Source organism: Schistocerca gregaria, unplaced genomic scaffold (genome assembly GCF_023897955.1).
Source record: "Schistocerca gregaria isolate iqSchGreg1 unplaced genomic scaffold, iqSchGreg1.2 ptg000378l, whole genome shotgun sequence".
NCBI classification, from domain to species: domain Eukaryota; kingdom Metazoa; phylum Arthropoda; class Insecta; order Orthoptera; family Acrididae; genus Schistocerca; species Schistocerca gregaria.
In genome coordinates this window covers 12,647,562-12,668,868 of record NW_026061824.1, presented here as the reverse complement: position 1 = coordinate 12,668,868, position 21,307 = coordinate 12,647,562, and positions in this window count along the sequence as shown.

Below are 21,307 nucleotides of genomic sequence, written 5' to 3'. Positions count from 1 at the left end.
TATCGAATCGACCTAAAGCCCGATCGTTATATTACCCGCTTTTCTCTCTGAGACGGTTACATTTATCGTCTGCAAAGCTATGTCGCGTGCTGCGGTATGCGGAAACACTAAAAGCACCATAGTAGAACACAGAAGAAGCTTCTAAGTTGAAGTAATAGTCAGTAAGAAGTAGTACAATTCAAGTTTTAGTCATCGATTATTCACTTTTTAGCCGGCTTTGGTGGCTATGACATGACCTAGGACCATAAGATTTTGCATAAAAGGAGGACTAGCAGCCGCGTTGCACGGGAGAATGTGAAAAGTGTTCATATGTAGTAAAAACCTGAGAAATCCGTCCGTTTTCGACATTTGTTAACGAATCGACTTAAAGCCAGATCGTCACATTGGCCGCTTTTCTCTCTGAGACGGTTACATTTATCGTCTGCAAAGCTATGTCGCGTGCTGCGGTATGGGGAAATACTAAAAGCACCATAGTAGGACACAGAAGAAGCTTCTAAGTTGAAGTAATAGCCAGTAAGAAGTAGTACAATTCAAGTTTTAGTTATCGATTATTCACTTTTTAGCCGGCTTTGGTGGCTTGGACATGACCTAGGACCTTAAGATTTTGCATGAAAGGAGGACTAGCAGCCGAGTTGCATGGGAGAATGTGAAAAGTGTTCATATGTAGTAAAAACCTGAGAAATCCGTCCGTTTCCGTCATTTGTTATCGAATCGACTTAAAGCCAGATCGTCACATTGGCCGCTCTTCTCTCTGAAACGGTTACATTTATCGTCTGCAAATCTATGTCGCGTGCTGCGGTATGCGGAAACACTAAAAGCACCATAGTAGAACACAGAAGAAGCTTCCATGTTGAAGTAATAGCCAGTAAGAAGTAGTACAATTCAAGTTTTAGTTATCGATTATTCACTTTTTAGCCGGCTTTGGTGGCTTGGATATGACCTAGGCCCTTAAGATTTTGCATGAAAGGAGGACTAGCAGCCGCGTTGCACTGAAGAATATGAAACGTGTTCATATGGAGTAAAAACCTGAGAAATCCGTCCGTTTTCGTCATTTGTTATCGAATCGACTTAAAGCCAGATCGTCACATTGGCCGCTTTTCTCTCTGAGACGGTTACATTTATCGTCTGCAAAGCTATGTCGCGTGCTGCGATATGCGGAGACACTAATAGCACCATAGTAGAACACAGAAGAAACTTCTAAGTTGAAGTAATAGCCAGTAAGAAGTAGTACAATTCAAGTTTTAGTTGTCGATTATTCACTTTTTAGCCGGCATTGGTGGCTTGGACATGACCTAGGACCTGAAGATTTTCCATGAGAGGAGGACTAGCAGCCGCGTTGCACGGGAGAATGTGAAAAGTGTTCTTATGTAGTAAAAACCTGAGAAATCCGTCCGTTTTCGTCATTTGTTATCGAATCGACCTAAATCCCGATCGTTATATTGGCCGCTTTTCTCTCTGAGACGGTTACATTTATCGTCTGCAAAGCTATGTCGCGTGCTGCGGTATGCGGAAACACTAAAAGCACCATAGTAGAACACAGAAGAAGCTTCCATGTTGAAGTAATAGCCAGTAAGAAGTAGTACAATTCAAGTTTTAGTTATCGATTATTCACTTTTTAGCCGGCTTTGGTGGCTTGGATATGACCTAGGCCTTTAAGATTTTACATGAAAGGAGGACTAGCAGCCGCGTTGCACGGGAGAATGTGAAAAGTGTTCTTATGTAGTAAAAACCTGAGAAATCCGTCCGTTTTCGTCATTTGTTATCGAATCGACCTAAAGCCCGATCGTTATATTACCCGCTTTTCTCTCTGAGACGGTTACATTTATCGTCTGCAAAGCTATGTCGCGTGCTGCGGTATGCGGAAACACTAAAAGCACCATAGTAGAACACAGAAGAAGCTTCTAAGTTGAAGTAATAGCCAGTAAGAAGTAGTACAATTCAAGTTTTAGTCATCGATTATTCACTTTTTAGCCGGCTTTGGTGGCTATGACATGACCTAGAACCATAAGATTTTGCATAAAAGGAGGACTAGCAGCCGCGTTGCACGGGAGAATGTGAAAAGTGTTCATATGTAGTAAAAACCTGAGAAATCCGTCCGTTTTCGACATTTGTTAACGAATCGACTTAAAGCCAGATCGTCACATTGGCCGCTTTTCTCTCTGAGACGGTTACATTTATCGTCTGCAAAGCTATGTCGCGTGCTGCGGTATGGGGAAATACTAAAAGCACCATAGTAGGACACAGAAGAAGCTTCTAAGTTGAAGTAATAGCCAGTAAGAAGTAGTACAATTCAAGTTTTAGTTATCGATTATTCACTTTTTAGCCGGCTTTGGTGGCTTGGACATGACCTAGGACCTTAAGATTTTGCATGAAAGGAGGACTAGCAGCCGAGTTGCATGGGAGAATGTGAAAAGTGTTCATATGTAGTAAAAACCTGAGAAATCCGTCCGTTTCCGTCATTTGTTATCGAATCGACTTAAAGCCAGATCGTCACATTGGCCGCTCTTTTCTCTGAAACGGTTACATTTATCGTCTGCAAATCTATGTCGCGTGCTGCGGTATGCGGAAACACTAAAAGCACCATAGTAGAACACAGAAGAAGCTTCCATGTTGAAGTAATAGCCAGTAAGAAGTAGTACAATTCAAGTTTTAGTTATCGATTATTCACTTTTTAGCCGGCTTTGGTGGCTTGGATATGACCTAGGCCCTTAATATTTTGCATGAAAGGAGGACTAGCAGCCGCGTTGCACTAAAGAATATGAAACGTGTTCATATGGAGTAAAAACCTGAGAAATCCGTCCGTTTTCGTCATTTGTTATCGAATCGACTTAAAGCCAGATCGTCACATTGGCCGCTTTTCTCTCTGAGACGGTTACATTTATCGTCTGCTAAGCTATGTCGCGTGCTGCGATATGCGGAGACACTAATAGCACCATAGTAGAACACAGAAGAAACTTCTAAGTTGAAGTAATAGCCAGTAAGAAGTAGTACAATTCAAGTTTTAGTTGTCGATTATTCACTTTTTAGCCGGCATTGGTGGCTTGGACATGACCTAGGACCTGAAGATTTTGCATGAGAGGAGGACTAGCAGCCGCGTTGCACGGGAGAATGTGAAAAGTGTTCTTATGTAGTAAAAACCTGAGAAATCCGTCCGTTTTCGTCATTTGTTATCGAATCGACCTAAAGCCCGATCGTTATATTGGCCGCTTTTCTCTCTGAGACGGTTACATTTATCGTCTGCAAAGCTATGTCGCGTGCTGCGGTATGCGGAAACACTAAAAGCACCATAGTAGAACACAGAAGAAGCTTCTAAGTTGAAGTAATAGCCAGTAAGAAGTAGTACAATTGAAGTTTTAGTTGTCGATTATTCACTTTTTAGCCATCTTTGGTGGCTTGGACATGATCTAACACCTTAAGATTTTGCATGAAAGGAGGACTAGCAGCCGAGTTGCATGGGAGAATGTGAAAAGTGTTCATATGTAGTAAAAACCTGAGAAATCCGTCCGTTTCCGTCATTTGTTATCGAATCGACTTAAAGCCAGATCGTCACATTGGCTGCTCTTCTCTCTGAAACAGTTACATTTATCGTCTGCAAATCTATGTCGCGTGCTGCGGTATGCGGAAACACTAAAAGCACCATAGTAGAACACAGAAGAAGCTTCTAAGTTGAAGTAATAGCCAGTAAGAAGTAGTACAATTCAAGTTTTAGTCATCGATTATTCACTTTTTAGCCGGCTTTGGTGGCTATGACATGACCTAGGACCATAAGATTTTGCATAAAAGGAGGACTAGCAGCCGCGTTGCACGGGAGAATGTGAAAAGTGTTCATATGTAGTAAAAACCTGAGAAATCCGTCCGTTTTCGACATTTGTTAACGAATCGACTTAAAGCCAGATCGTCACATTGGCCGCTTTTCTCTCTGAGACGGTTACATTTATCGCCTGCTAAGCTATGTCGCGTGCTGCGGTATGGGGAAATACTAAAAGCACCATAGTAGGACACAGAAGAAGCTTCTAAGTTGAAGTAATAGCCAGTAAGAAGTAGTACAATTCAAGTTTTAGTTATCGATTATTAACTTTTTAGCCGGCTTTGGTGGCTTGGACATGACCTAGGACCTTAAGATTTTGCATGAAAGGAGGACTAGCAGCCGCGTTGCATGGGAGAATGCGAAAAGTGTTCATATGTAGTAAAATCCTGAGAAATCTGTCTGTTTTTGTCATTTGTTATCGAATCGACTTAAAGCCAGATCGTCACATTGGGCGCTTTTCACTCTGAGACGGTTACATTTATCGTCTGCAAAGCTATGTCGCGTGCTGCGGTATGCGGAAACACTAAAAGCACCATAGTAGAACACAGAAGAAGCTTCCATGTTGAAGTAATAGCCAGTAAGAAGTAGTACAATTCAAGTTTTAGTTATCGATTATTCACTTTTTAGCTGGCTTTGGTGCTTGGATATGACCTAGGCCCTTAAGATTTTGCATGAAAGGAGGACTAGCGGCCGCGTTGCACTGAAGAATATGAAACGTGTTCATATGGAGTAAAAACCTGAGAAATCCGTCCGTTTTCGTCATTTGTTATCGAATCGACTTAAAGCCAGATCGTCACATTGGCCGCTTTTCTCTCTGAGACGGTTACATTTATCGTCTGCAAATCTATGTCGCGTGCTGCGGTATGCGGAAACACTAAAAGCACCATAGTAGAACACAGAAGAAGCTTCTAAGTTGAAGTAATAGCCAGTAAGAAGTAGTACAATTCAAGTTTTAGTCATCGATTATTCACTTTTTAGCCGGCTTTGGTGGCTATGACATGACCTAGGACCATAAGATTTTGCATAAAAGGAGGACTAGCAGCCGCGTTGCACGGGAGAATGTGAAAAGTGTTCATATGTAGTAAAAACCTGAGAAATCCGTCCGTTTTCGACATTTGTTAACGAATCGACTTAAAGCCAGATCGTCACATTGGCCGCTTTTCTCTCTGAGACGGTTACATTTATCGCCTGCAAAGCTATGTCGCGTGCTGCGGTATGGGGAAATACTAAAAGCACCATAGTAGGACACAGAAGAAGCTTCTAAGTTGAAGTAACAGCCAGTAAGAAGTAGTACAATTCAAGTTTTAGTTGTCGATTATTCACTTTTTAGCCGGCTTTGGTGGCTTGGACATGACCTAGGACCTTAAGATTTTGCATGAAAGGAGGACTAGCAGCCGCGTTGCATGGGAGAATGCGAAAAGTGTTCATATGTAGTAAAATCCTGAGAAATCTGTCTGTATTCGTCATTTGTTATCGAATCGACTTAAAGCCAGATCGTCACATTGGGCGCTTTTCACTCTGAGATGGTTACATTTATCGTCTGCAAAGCTATGTCGCGTGCTGCGGTATGCGGAAACACTAAAAGCACCATAGTAGAACACAGAAGAAGCTTCCATGTTGAAGTAATAGCCAGTAAGAAGTAGTACAATTCAAGTTTTAGTTATCGATTATTCACTTTTTAGCCGGCTTTGGTGGCTTGGATATGACCTAGGCCCTTAAGATTTTGCATGAAAGGAAGACTAGCAGCCGCGTTGCATGGGAGAATGTGAAAAGTGTTCTTATGTAGTAAAAACCTGAGAAATCCGTCCGTTTTCGTCATTTGTTATCGAATCGACTTAAAGCCCGATCGTCACATTGGCCGCTTTTCTCTCTGAGACGGTTACATTTATCGTCTGCAAAGCTATGTCGCGTGCTGCGGTATGCGGAAACACTAAAAGCACCATAGTAGAACACAGAAGAAGCTTCTAAGTTGAAGTAATAGTCAGTAAGAAGTAGTACAATTCAAGTTTTAGTCATCGATTATTCACTTTTTAGCCGGCTTTGGTGGCTATGACATGACCTAGGACCATAAGATTTTGCATAAAAGGAGGACTAGCAGCCGCGTTGCACTGGAGAATGTGAAAAGTGTTCATATGTAGTAAAAACCTGAGAAATCCGTCCGTTTTCGACATTTGTTAACGAATCGACTTAAAGCCAGATCGTCACATTGGCCGCTTTTCTCTCTGAGACGGTTACATTTATCGTCTGCAAAGCTATGTCGCGTGCTGCGGTATGGGGAAATACTAAAAGCACCATAGTAGGACACAGAAGAAGCTTCTAAGTTGAAGTAATAGCCAGTAAGAAGTAGTACAATTCAAGTTTTAGTTATCGATTATTCACTTTTTAGCCGGCTTTGGTGGCTTGGACATGACCTAGGACCTTAAGATTTAGCATGAAAGGAGGACTAGCAGCCGAGTTGCATGGGAGAATGTGAAAAGTGTTCATATGTAGTAAAAACCTGAGAAATCCGTCCGTTTCCGTCTTTTGTTATCGAATAGACTTAAAGCCAGATCGTCACATTGGCCGCTCTTCTCTCTGAAACGGTTACATTTATCGTCTGCAAATCTATGTCGCGTGCTGCGGTATGCGGAAACACTAAAAGCACCATAGTAGAACACAGAAGAAGCTTCCATGTTGAAGTAATAGCCAGTAAGAAGTAGTACAATTCAAGTTTTAGTTATCGATTATTCACTTTTTAGCCGGCTTTGGTGGCTTGGATATGACCTAGGCCCTTAAGATTTTGCATGAAAGGAGGACTAGCAGCCGCGTTGCACTGAAGAACATGAAACGTGTTCATATGGAGTAAAAACCTGAGAAATCCGTCCGTTTTCGTCATTTGTTATCGAATCGACTTAAAGCCAGATCGTCACATTGGCCGCTTTTCTCTCTGAGACGGTTACATTTATCGTCTGCAAAGCTATGTCGCGTGCTGCGATATGCGGAGACACTAATAGCACCATAGTAGAACACAGAAGAAACTTCTAAGTTGAAGTAATAGCCAGTAAGAAGTAGTACAATTCAAGTTTTAGTTGTCGATTATTCACTTTTTAGCCGGCATTGGTGGCTTGGACATGACCTAGGACCTGAAGATTTTCCATGAGAGGAGGACTAGCAGCCGCGTTGCACGGGAGAATGTGAAAAGTGTTCTTATGTAGTAAAAACCTGAGAAATCCGTCCGTTTTCGTCATTTGTTATCGAATCGACCTAAAGCCCGATCGTTATATTGGCCGCTTTTCTCTCTGAGACGGTTACATTTATCGTCTGCAAAGCTATGTCGCGTGCTGCGGTATGCGGAAACACTAAAAACACCATAGTAGAACACAGAAGAAGCTTCCATGTTGAAGTAATAGCCAGTAAGAAGTAGTACAATTCAAGTTTTAGTTATCGATTATTCACTTTTTAGCCGGCTTTGGTGGCTTGGATATGACCTAGGCCCTTAAGATTTTGCATGAAAGGAGGACTAGCAGCCGCGTTGCACGGGAGAATGTGAAAAGTGTTCTTATGTAGTAAAAACCTGAGAAATCCGTCCGTTTTCGTCATTTGTTATCGAATCGACCTAAAGCCCGATCGTTATATTACCCGCTTTTCTCTCTGAGACGGTTACATTTATCGTCTGCAAAGCTATGTCGCGTGCTGCGGTATGCGGAAACACTAAAAGCACCATAGTAGAACACAGAAGAAGCTTCTAAGTTGAAGTAATAGCCAGTAAGAAGTAGTACAATTCAAGTTTTAGTCATCGATTATTCACTTTTTAGCCGGCTTTGGTGGCTATGACATGACCTAGGACCATAAGATTTTGCATAAAAGGAGGACTAGCAGCCGCGTTGCACGGGAGAATGTGAAAAGTGTTCATATGTAGTAAAAACCTGAGAAATCCGTCCGTTTTCGACATTTGTTAACGAATCGACTTAAAGCCAGATCGTCACATTGGCCGCTTTTCTCTCTGAGACGGTTACATTTATCGTCTGCAAAGCTATGTCGCGTGCTGCGGTATGGGGAAATACTAAAAGCACCATAGTAGGACACAGAAGAAGCTTCTAAGTTGAAGTAATAGCCAGTAAGAAGTAGTACAATTCAAGTTTTAGTTATCGATTATTCACTTTTTAGCCGGCTTTGGTGGCTTGGACATGACCTAGGACCTTAAGATTTTGCATGAAAGGAGGACTAGCAGCCGAGTTGCATGGGAGAATGTGAAAAGTGTTCATATGTAGTAAAAACCTGAGAAATCCGTCCGTTTCCGTCATTTGTTATCGAATCGACTTAAAGCCAGATCGTCACATTGGCCGCTCTTCTCTCTGAAACGGTTACATTTATCGTCTGCAAATCTATGTCGCGTGCTGCGGTATGCGGAAACACTAAAAGCACCATAGTAGAACACAGAAGAAGCTTCCATGTTGAAGTAATAGCCAGTAAGAAGTAGTACAATTCAAGTTTTAGTTATCGATTATTCACTTTTTAGCCGGCTTTGGTGGCTTGGATATGACCTAGGCCCTTAAGATTTTGCATGAAAGGAGGACTAGCAGCCGCGTTGCACTGAAGAATATGAAACGTGTTCATATGGAGTAAAAACCTGAGAAATCCGTCCGTTTTCGTCATTTGTTATCGAATCGACTTAAAGCCAGATCGTCACATTGGCCGCTTTTCTCTCTGAGACGGTTACATTTATCGTCTGCAAAGCTATGTCGCGTGCTGCGATATGCGGAGACACTAATAGCACCATAGTAGAACACAGAAGAAACTTCTAAGTTGAAGTAATAGCCAGTAAGAAGTAGTACAATTCAAGTTTTAGTTGTCGATTATTCACTTTTTAGCCGGCATTGGTGGCTTGGACATGACCTAGGACCTGAAGATTTTGCATGAGAGGAGGACTAGCAGCCGCGTTGCACGGGAGAATGTGAAAAGTGTTCTTATGTAGTAAAAACCTGAGAAATCCGTCCGTTTTCGTCATTTGTTATCGAATCGACCTAAAGCCCGATCGTTATATTGGCCGCTTTTCTCTCTGAGACGGTTACATTTATCGTCTGCAAAGCTATGTCGCGTGCTGCGGTATGCGGAAACACTAAAAGCACCATAGTAGAACACAGAAGAAGCTTCTAAGTTGAAGTAATAGCCAGTAAGAAGTAGTACAATTGAAGTTTTAGTTGTCGATTATTCACTTTTTAGCCATCTTTGGTGGCTTGGACATGATCTAACACCTTAAGATTTTGCATGAAAGGAGGACTAGCAGCCGAGTTGCATGGGAGAATGTGAAAAGTGTTCATATGTAGTAAAAACCTGAGAAATCCGTCCGTTTCCGTCATTTGTTATCGAATCGACTTAAAGCCAGATCGTCACATTGGCCGCTCTTCTCTCTGAAACGGTTACATTTATCGTCTGCAAATCTATGTCGCGTGCTGCGGTATGCGGAAACACTAAAAGCACCATAGTAGAACACAGAAGAAGCTTCTAAGTTGAAGTAATAGCCAGTAAGAAGTAGTACAATTCAAGTTTTAGTCATCGATTATTCACTTTTTAGCCGGCTTTGGTGGCTATGACATGACCTAGGACCATAAGATTTTGCATAAAAGGAGGACTAGCAGCCGCGTTGCACGGGAGAATGTGAAAAGTGTTCATATGTAGTAAAAACCTGAGAAATCCGTCCGTTTTCGACATTTGTTAACGAATCGACTTAAAGCCAGATCGTCACATTGGCCGCTTTTCTCTCTGAGACGGTTACATTTATCGTCTGCAAAGCTATGTCGCGTGCTGCGGTATGGGGAAATACTAAAAGCACCATAGTAGGACACAGAAGAAGCTTCTAAGTTGAAGTAATAGCCAGTAAGAAGTAGTACAATTCAAGTTTTAGTTATCGATTATTCACTTTTTAGCCGGCTTTGGTGGCTTGGACATGACCTAGGACCTTAAGATTTTGCATGAAAGGAGGACTAGCAGCCGAGTTGCATGGGAGAATGTGAAAAGTGTTCATATGTAGTAAAAACCTGAGAAATCCGTCCGTTTCCGTCATTTGTTATCGAATCGACTTAAAGCCAGATCGTCACATTGGCCGCTCTTCTCTCTGAAACGGTTACATTTATCGTCTGCAAATCTATGTCGCGTGCTGCGGTATGCGGAAACACTAAAAGCACCATAGTAGAACACAGAAGAAGCTTCCATGTTGAAGTAATAGCCAGTAAGAAGTAGTACAATTCAAGTTTTAGTTATCGATTATTCACTTTTTAGCCGGCTTTGGTGGCTTGGATATGACCTAGGCCCTTAAGATTTTGCATGAAAGGAGGACTAGCAGCCGCGTTGCACTGAAGAATATGAAACGTGTTCATATGGAGTAAAAACCTGAGAAATCCGTCCGTTTTCGTCATTTGTTATCGAATCGACTTAAAGCCAGATCGTCACATTGGCCGCTTTTCTCTCTGAGACGGTTACATTTATCGTCTGCAAAGCTATGTCGCGTGCTGCGATATGCGGAGACACTAATAGCACCATAGTAGAACACAGAAGAAACTTCTAAGTTGAAGTAATAGCCAGTAAGAAGTAGTACAATTCAAGTTTTAGTTGTCGATTATTCACTTTTTAGCCGGCATTGGTGGCTTGGACATGACCTAGGACCTGAAGATTTTGCATGAGAGGAGGACTAGCAGCCGCGTTGCACGGGAGAATGTGAAAAGTGTTCTTATGTAGTAAAAACCTGAGAAATCCGTCCGTTTTCGTCATTTGTTATCGAATCGACCTAAAGCCCGATCGTTATATTGGCCGCTTTTCTCTCTGAGACGGTTACATTTATCGTCTGCAAAGCTATGTCGCGTGCTGCGGTATGCGGAAACACTAAAAGCACCATAGTAGAACACAGAAGAAGCTTCTAAGTTGAAGTAATAGCCAGTAAGAAGTAGTACAATTGAAGTTTTAGTTGTCGATTATTCACTTTTTAGCCATCTTTGGTGGCTTGGACATGATCTAACACCTTAAGATTTTGCATGAAAGGAGGACTAGCAGCCGAGTTGCATGGGAGAATGTGAAAAGTGTTCATATGTAGTAAAAACCTGAGAAATGCGTCCGTTTCCGTCATTTGTTATCGAATCGACTTAAAGCCAGATCGTCACATTGGCCGCTCTTCTCTCTGAAACGGTTACATTTATCGTCTGCAAATCTATGTCGCGTGCTGCGGTATGCGGAAACACTAAAAGCACCATAGTAGAACACAGAAGAAGCTTCTAAGTTGAAGTAATAGCCAGTAAGAAGTAGTACAATTCAAGTTTTAGTCATCGATTATTCACTTTTTAGCCGGCTTTGGTGGCTATGACATGACCTAGGACCATAAGATTTTGCATAAAAGGAGGACTAGCAGCCGCGTTGCACGGGAGAATGTGAAAAGTGTTCATATGTAGTAAAAACCTGAGAAATCCGTCCGTTTTCGACATTTGTTAACGAATCGCCTTAAAGCCAGATCGTCACAATGGCCGCTTTTCTCTCTGAGACGGTTACATTTATCGCCTGCTAAGCTATGTCGCGTGCTGCGGTATGCGGAAACACTAAAAGCACCATAGTAGAACACAGAAGAAGCTTCCATGTTGAAGTAATAGCCAGTAAGAAGTAGTACAATTCAAGTTTTAGTTATCGATTATTCACTTTTTAGCCGGCTTTGGTGGCTTGGATATGACCTAGGCCCTTAAGATTTTGCATGAAAGGAGGACTAGCAGCCGCGTTGCACGGGAGAATGTGAAATGTGTTCTTATGTAGTAAAAACCTGAGAAAGCCGTCCGTTTTCGTCATTTGTTATCGAATCGACCTAAAGCCCGATCGTTATATTACCCGCTTTTCTCTCTGAGACGGTTACATTTATCGTCTGCAAAGCTATGTCGCGTGCTGCGGTATGCGGAAACACTAAAAGCACCATAGTAGAACACAGAAGAAGCTTCTAAGTTGAAGTAATAGTCAGTAAGAAGTAGTACAATTCAAGTTTTAGTCATCGATTATTCACTTTTTAGCCGGCTTTGGTGGCTATGACATGACCTAGGACCATAAGATTTTGCATAAAAGGAGGACTAGCAGCCGCGTTGCACGGGAGAATGTGAAAAGTGTTCATATGTAGTAAAAACCTGAGAAATCCGTCCGTTTTCGACATTTGTTAACGAATCGACTTAAAGCCAGATCGTCACATTGGCCGCTTTTCTCTCTGAGACGGTTACATTTATCGTCTGCAAAGCTATGTCGCGTGCTGCGGTATGGGGAAATACTAAAAGCACCATAGTAGGACACAGAAGAAGCTTCTAAGTTGAAGTAATAGCCAGTAAGAAGTAGTACAATTCAAGTTTTAGTTATCGATTATTCACTTTTTAGCCGGCTTTGGTGGCTTGGACATGACCTAGGACCTTAAGATTTTGCATGAAAGGAGGACTAGCAGCCGAGTTGCATGGGAGAATGTGAAAAGTGTTCATATGTAGTAAAAACCTGAGAAATCCGTCCGTTTCCGTCATTTGTTATCGAATCGACTTAAAGCCAGATCGTCACATTGGCCGCTCTTCTCTCTGAAACGGTTACATTTATCGTCTGCAAATCTATGTCGCGTGCTGCGGTATGCGGAAACACTAAAAGCACCATAGTAGAACACAGAAGAAGCTTCCATGTTGAAGTAATAGCCAGTAAGAAGTAGTACAATTCAAGTTTTAGTTATCGATTATTCACTTTTTAGCCGGCTTTGGTGGCTTTGATATGACCTAGGCCCTTAAGATTTTGCATGAAAGGAGGACTAGCAGCCGCGTTGCACTGAAGAATATGAAACGTGTTCATATGGAGTAAAAACCTGAGAAATCCGTCCGTTTTCGTCATTTGTTATCGAATCGACTTAAAGCCAGATCGTCACATTGGCCGCTTTTCTCTCTGAGACGGTTACATTTATCGTCTGCAAAGCTATGTCGCGTGCTGCGATATGCGGAGACACTAATAGCACCATAGTAGAACACAGAAGAAACTTCTAAGTTGAAGTAATAGCCAGTAAGAAGTAGTACAATTCAAGTTTTAGTTGTCGATTATTCACTTTTTAGCCGGCATTGGTGGCTTGGACATGACCTAGGACCTGAAGATTTTGCATGAGAGGAGGACTAGCAGCCGCGTTGCACGGGAGAATGTGAAAAGTGTTCTTATGTAGTAAAAACCTGAGAAATCCGTCCGTTTTCGTCATTTGTTATCGAATCGACCTAAAGCCCGATCGTTATATTGGCCGCTTTTCTCTCTGAGACGGTTACATTTATCGTCTGCAAAGCTATGTCGCGTGCTGCGGTATGCGGAAACACTAAAAGCACCATAGTAGAACACAGAAGAAGCTTCTAAGTTGAAGTAATAGCCAGTAAGAAGTAGTACAATTGAAGTTTTAGTTGTCGATTATTCACTTTTTAGCCATCTTTGGTGGCTTGGACATGATCTAACACCTTAAGATTTTGCATGAAAGGAGGACTAGCAGCCGAGTTGCATGGGAGAATGTGAAAAGTGTTCATATGTAGTAAAAACCTGAGAAATCCGTCCGTTTCCGTCATTTGTTATCGAATCGACTTAAAGCCAGATCGTCACATTGGCCGCTCTTCTCTCTGAAACGGTTACATTTATCGTCTGCAAATCTATGTCGCGTGCTGCGGTATGCGGAAACACTAAAAGCACCATAGTAGAACACAGAAGAAGCTTCTAAGTTGAAGTAATAGCCAGTAAGAAGTAGTACAATTCAAGTTTTAGTCATCGATTATTCACTTTTTAGCCGGCTTTGGTGGCTATGACATGACCTAGGACCATAAGATTTTGCATAAAAGGAGGACTAGCAGCCGCGTTGCACGGGAGAATGTGAAAAGTGTTCATATGTAGTAAAAACCTGAGAAATCCGTCCGTTTTCGACATTTGTTAACGAATCGACTTAAAGCCAGAACGTCACATTGGCCGCTTTTCTCTCTGAGACGGTTACATTTATCGCCTGCTAAGCTATGTCGCGTGCTGCGGTATGGGGAAATACTAAAAGCACCATAGTAGGACACAGAAGAAGCTTCTAAGTTGAAGTAATAGCCAGTAAGAAGTAGTACAATTCAAGTTTTAGTTATCGATTATTCACTTTTTAGCCGGCTTTGGTGGCTTGGACATGACCTAGGACCTTAAGATTTTGCATGAAAGGAGGACTAGCAGCCGCGTTGCATGGGAGAATGCGAAAAGTGTTCATATGTAGTAAAATCCTGAGAAATCTGTCTGTTTTTGTCATTTGTTATCGAATCGACTTAAAGCCAGATCGTCACATTGGGCGCTTTTCACTCTGAGACGGTTACATTTATCGTCTGCAAAGCTATGTCGCGTGCTGCGGTATGCGGAAACACTAAAAGCACCATAGTAGAACACAGAAGAAGCTTCCATGTTGAAGTAATAGCCAGTAAGAAGTAGTACAATTCAAGTTTTAGTTATCGATTATTCACTTTTTAGCCGGCTTTGGTGGCTTGGATATGACCTAGGCCCTTAAGATTTTGCATGAAAGGAGGACTAGCGGCCGCGTTGCACTGAAGAATATGAAACGTGTTCATATGGAGTAAAAACCTGAGAAATCCGTCCGTTTTCGTTATTTGTTATCGAATCGACTTAAAGCCAGATCGTCACATTGGCCGCTTTTCTCTCTGAGACGGTTACATTTATCGTCTGCAAAGCTATGTCGCGTGCTGCGATATGCGGAGACACTAATAGCACCATAGTAGAACACAGAAGAAACTTCTAAGTTGAAGTAATAGCCAGTAAGAAGTAGTACAATTCAAGTTTTAGTTGTCGATTATTCACTTTTTAGCCGGCATTGGTGGCTTGGACATGACCTAGGACCTGAAGATTTTGCATGAGAGGAGGACTAGCAGCCGCGTTGCACGGGAGAATGTGAAAAGTGTTCTTATGTAGTAAAAACCTGAGAAATCCGTCCGTTTTCGTCATTTGTTATCGAATCGACCTAAAGCCCGATCGTTATATTGGCCGCTTTTCTCTCTGAGACGGTTACATTTATCGTCTGCAAAGCAATGTCGCGTGCTGCGGTATGCGGAAACACTAAAAGCACCATAGTAGAACACAGAAGAAGCTTCTAAGTTGAAGTAATAGCCAGTAAGAAGTAGTACAATTGAAGTTTTAGTTGTCGATTATTCACTTTTTAGCCATCTTTGGTGGCTTGGACATGATCTAACACCTTAAGATTTTGCATGAAAGGAGGACTAGCAGCCGAGTTGCATGGGAGAATGTGAAAAGTGTTCATATGTAGTAAAAACCTGAGAAATCCGTCCGTTTCCGTCATTTGTTATCGAATCGACTTAAAGCCAGATCGTCACATTGGCCTCTCTTCTCTCTTAAACGGTTACATTTATCGTCTGCAAATCTATGTGGCGTGCTGCGGTATGCGGAAACACTAAAAGCACCATAGTAGAACACAGAAGAAGCTTCTAAGTTGAAGTAATAGCCAGTAAGAAGTAGTACAATTCAAGTTTTAGTCATCGATTATTCACTTTTTAGCCGGCTTTGGTGGCTATGACATGACCTAGGACCATAAGATTTTGCACAAAAGGAGGACTAGCAGCCGCGTTGCACGGGAGAATGTGAAATGTGTTCATATGTAGTAAAAACCTGAGAAATCCGTCCGTTTTCGACATTTGTTAACGAATCGACTTAAAGCCAGATCGTCACATTGGCCGCTTTTCTCTCTGAGACGGTTACATTTATCGTCTGCAAAGCTATGTCGCGTGCTGCGGTATGGGGAAATACTAAAAGCACAATAGTAGGACACAGAAGAAGCTTCTAAGTTGAAGTAATAGCCAGTAAGAAGTAGTACAATTCAAGTTTTAGTTATCGATTATTCACTTTTTAGCCGGCTTTGGTGGCTTGGACATGACCTAGGACCTTAAGATGTTGCATGAAAGGAGGACTAGCAGCCGCGTTGCACGGGAGAATGTGAAAAGTGTTCGTATGTAGTAAAAACCTGAGAAATCCGTCCGTTTTCGTCATTTGTTATCGAATCGACTTAAAGCCAGATCGTCACATTGGCCGCTTTTCTCTCTGAGACGGTTACATTTATCGTCTGCAAAGCTATGTCGCGTGCTGCGATATGCGGAGACACTAATAGCACCATAGTAGAACACAGAAGAAACTTCTAAGTTGAAGTAATAGCCAGTAAGAAATAGTACAATTCAAGTTTTAGTTGTCGATTATTCACTTTTTAGCCGGCATTGGTGGCTTGGACATGACCTAGGACCTGAAGATTTTGCATGAGAGGAGGACTAGCAGCCGCGTTGCACGGGAGAATGTGAAAAGTGTTCTTATGTAGTAAAAACCTGAGAAATCCGTCCGTTTTCGTCATTTGTTATCGAATCGACCTAAAGCCCGATCGTTATATTGGCCGCTTTTCTCTCTGAGACGGTTACATTTATCGTCTGCAAAGCTATGTCGCGTGCTGCGGTATGCGGAAACACTAAAAGCACCATAGTAGAACACAGAAGAAGCTTCTAAGTTGAAGTAATAGCCAGTAAGAAGTAGTACAATTGAAGTTTTAGTTGTCGATTATTCACTTTTTAGCCATCTTTGGTGGCTTGGACATGATCTAACACCTTAAGATTTTGCATGAAAGGAGGACTAGCAGCCGAGTTGCATGGGAGAATGTGAAAAGTGTTCATATGTAGTAAAAACCTGAGAAATCCGTCCGTTTCCGTCATTTGTTATCGAATCGACTTAAAGCCAGATCGTCACATTGGCCGCTCTTCTCTCTGAAACGGTTACATTTATCGTCTGCAAATCTATGTCGCGTGCTGCGGTATGCGGAAACACTAAGAGCACCATAGTAGAACACAGAAGAAGCTTCTAAGTTGAAGTAATAGCCAGTAAGAAGTAGTACAATTCAAGTTTTAGTCATCGATTATTCACTTTTTAGCCGGCTTTGGTGGCTATGACATGACCTAGGACCATAAGATTTTGCATAAAAGGAGGACTAGCAGCCGCGTTGCACGGGAGAATGTGAAAAGTGTTCATATGTAGTAAAAACCTGAGAAATCCGTCCGTTTTCGACATTTGTTAACGAATCGACTTAAAGCCAGAACGTCACATTGGCCGCTTTTCTCTCTGAGACGGTTACATTTATCGCCTGCTAAGCTATGTCGCGTGCTGCGGTATGGGGAAATACTAAAAGCACCATAGTAGGACACAGAAGAAGCTTCTAAGTTGAAGTAATAGCCAGTAAGAAGTAGTACAATTCAAGTTTTAGTTATCGATTATTCACTTTTTAGCCGGCTTTGGTGGCTTGGACATGACCTAGGACCTTAAGATTTTGCATGAAAGGAGGACTAGCAGCCGCGTTGCATGGGAGAATGCGAAAAGTGTTCATATGTAGTAAAATCCTGAGAAATCTGTCTGTTTTTGTCATTTGTTTTCGAATCGACTTAAAGCCAGATCGTCACATTGGGCGCTTTTCACTCTGAGACGGTTACATTTATCGTCTGCAAAGCTATGTCGCGTGCTGCGGTATGCGGAAACACTAAAAGCACCATAGTAGAACACAGAAGAAGCTTCCATGTTGAAGTAATAGCCAGTAAGAAGTAGTACAATTCAAGTTTTAGTTATCGATTATTCACTTTTTAGCCGGCTTTGGTGGCTTGGATATGACCTAGGCCCTTAAGATTTTGCATGAAAGGAGGACTAGCGGCCGCGTTGCACTGAAGAATATGAAACGTGTTCATATGGAGTAAAAACCTGAGAAATCCGTCCGTTTTCGTTATTTGTTATCGAATCGACTTAAAGCCAGATCGTCACATTGGCCGCTTTTCTCTCTGAGACGGTTACATTTATCGTCTGCAAAGCTATGTCGCGTGCTGCGATATGCGGAGACACTAATAGCACCATAGTAGAACACAGAAGAAACTTCTAAGTTGAAGTAATAGCCAGTAAGAAGTAGTACAATTCAAGTTTTAGTTGTCGATTATTCACTTTTTAGCCGGCATTGGTGGCTTGGACATGACCTAGGACCTGAAGATTTTGCATGAGAGGAGGACTAGCAGCCGCGTTGCACGGGAGAATGTGAAAAGTGTTCTTATGTAGTAAAAACCTGAGAAATCCGTCCGTTTTCGTCATTTGTTATCGAATCGACCTAAAGCCCGATCGTTATATTGGCCGCTTTTCTCTCTGAGACGGTTACATTTATCGTCTGCAAAGCTATGTCGCGTGCTGCGGTATGCGGAAACACTAAAAGCACCATAGTAGAACACAGAAGAAGCTTCTAAGTTGAAGTAATAGCCAGTAAGAAGTAGTACAATTGAAGTTTTAGTTGTCGATTATTCACTTTTTAGCCATCTTTGGTGGCTTGGACATGATCTAACACCTTCAGATTCTGCATGAAAGGAGGACTAGCAGCCGAGTTGCATGGGAGAATGTGAAAAGTGTTCATATGTAGTAAAAACCTGAGAAATCCGTCCGTTTCCGTCATTTGTTATCGAATCGACTTAAAGCCAGATCGTCACATTGGCCTCTCTTCTCTCTTAAACGGTTACATTTATCGTCTGCAAATCTATGTGGCGTGCTGCGGTATGCGGAAACACTAAAAGCACCATAGTAGAACACAGAAGAAGCTTCTAAGTTGAAGTAATAGCCAGTAAGAAGTAGTACAATTCAAGTTTTAGTCATCGATTATTCACTTTTTAGCCGGCTTTGGTGGCTATGACATGACCTAGGACCATAAGATTTTGCATAAAAGGAGGACTAGCAGCCGCGTTGCACGGGAGAATGTGAAATGTGTTCATATGTAGTAAAAACCTGAGAAATCCGTCCGTTTTCGACATTTGTTAACGAATCGACTTAAAGCCAGATCGTCACATTGGCCGCTTTTCTCTCTGAGACGGTTACATTTATCGTCTGCAAAGCTATGTCGCGTGCTGCGGTATGCGGAGACACTAAAAGCACCATAGTAGAACACAGAAGAAGCTTCTAAGTTGCAGTAATAGCCAGTAAGAAGTAATACAATTCAAGTTTTAATTGTCGAATATACACATTTTAGCCGGCTTTGGTGGCTTGGACATGACCTAGGACCTTAAGATTTTGCATGAAAGGAGGATTAGAAGCCGCGTTGCACGGAAGAATGTGAAAAGAGTTCATATGTAGTAAAATCCTGAGAAATCCGTCCGTTTTCGTCATTTGTTATCGAATCGAGTTAAAGCCAGATCGTCATATTGGCCGCTTTTCTCTCTGAGGCGGTTACATTAATCGTCTGCAAAGCAATGTCGCGTGCTGCGGTATGCGGAGACACTAAAAGCACCATAGTAGAACATAGAAGAAGCTTATAAATTGAAGTAGTAGCCAGTAAGAAGTAGTACAATTCAAGTTTTAGTTATTGATTATTCACTTTTTAGCCGGCTTTGGTGGCTTGGACATGAGGTGGAACCTTAAGATTTTGCATGAAAGTAGGACTAGCAGCCGTGTTGCACTGGAGAATGTGACAAGTGTTCATATGTAGTAAAAACCTGAGAAATCCGTCCGGTTTCGCCATTTGTTATCAAATCGACTTAAAGCCAGATCGTCACATTGGGGGTTTTTCTCTCTGAGACGGTTACATTTATCGTCTGCAAAGCTATGTCGCGTGCTGCGGTATGCGGAGACACTAAAAGCACCATAGTAGAACGCAGAAGAAGCATCTAAGTTAAAGTAATAGCCAGTAAGATGTAGTACAATTCAAGTTTTAGTTATCGATTATTCACTTTTTAGCCGGCTTTGGTGCCTTGGACTTGACCTAGGACCTTAAGATTATGCATAAAAGGAGGACTAGCAGCCGCGTTGCATGGGAGAATGTGCAAAGTGTTCATTTGTAGTAAAAACCTGAGAAAGCCGTCCGTTTTCGTCATTTGTTATCGAATCGACTTAAAGCCAGATCGTCACTTTGGTCGCTTTTCTCTCTGAGACGGTTACATTTATCGTCTGCAAAGCTATGTCGCGTGCTGCGGTATGCGGAAATACTAAAAGCACCATAGTAGAACACAGAAGAAGCATCTAAGTTGAAGCAAAAACAAGTAAGAAGTAGTACAATTCAAGTTTTAATTATCGATTATTCACTTTTTAGCCGGCATTGGTGGCTTGGATATGACCTAGGACATTAAGATCTTGCACGAAAGGAGGACTAGCAGCCGCGTTGCACGGGAGAATGTGAAAAGTGTTCATATGTGGTAAAAACCTGAGAAATCCGTCCGTTTTCGTCATTTGTTATCGAATCGACTTAAAGCCAGATCGTTACATTGGCTGCTTTTCTCTCTGAGACGGTTACATTTATCGTCTGCAAAGCTATGTCGCGTGCTGCGGTATGCGGAGACACTAAAAGCACCATATTAGAACACAGAAGAAGCTTCTAAGTTGAAGTAATAGCCAGTAAGAAGTAGTACAATTCAATTTTTAGTTATCGATTATTCACTTTTTAGCCGGCTTTGGTGGCTTGGACATGACATAGGACATTAAGATTTTGCATGAAAGTAGGAGTAGCACCCGCGTTGCACGGGAGAATGTTAAAAGTGTTCATGTGTAGTAAACACCTGAGAAATCCGTCCGTTTTCGTCATTTGTTATCGAACCGACTTAAAGCCAGATCGTCACATTGGCCGCTCTTCTCTCTGAAACGTTTGTACTTATCGTCTGCAAAGCTATGTCGCGTGCTGCGGTATGCGGAGACACAAAAAGCTCCATAGTAGAACAGAGATGAAGCTTCTAAGTTGATGTAAAAGCCAGTAAGAAGTAGTACAATTCAAGTTTTAGGTATCGATTATTGACTTTTTACCCTTCTTTGGTGACTTGGACATGAGCTAGGACCTTAAGATTTTTCATGAAAGGAGGACTAGCAGCCGCGTTGCACGGGAGAATGTGAAATGTGTTCATATGGAGTAAAAACCTGAGAAATCCGTCCGTTTTCGTCATTTGTTATCGAATCGACTTAAAGCCAGATCGTCACATTGGCCGCTTTTCTCTCTGAGACGGTTACATTTATCGTCTGCAAAGCTATGTCGCGTGCTGCGGTATGCGGAGACACTAAAAGCACCATAGTAGAACACAGATGAAGCTTCTAAGTTGATGTAATAGCCAGTAAGAAGTAGTACATTTTAAGTTTTAGGTATTGATTATTGACTTTTTAGCTGGCTTTGGTGCCTTGGACATGAGCTAGGACTTTAAGATTCTGCATGAAAGGAGGACTAGCAGCCTCGTTGCACGGGAGAAAGTGAAAAGTGTTCATATGTAGTAAAAACCTGAGAAATCCGTCCGTTTTCGTCATTTGTTATCGAATCGATTTAAAGCCAGATCGTCACATTGGCCGCTCTTCTCACTGAAACGGTTACATTTATCGTCTGCAGAGCTATGTCGCGTGCTGCGGTATGTGGAAACACTAAAAGCACCATAGTAGAAAACAGAAGAAGCTCCTAAGTTGAAGTAATAGCCAGTAAGAAGTAGTACAATTCAAGTTTTA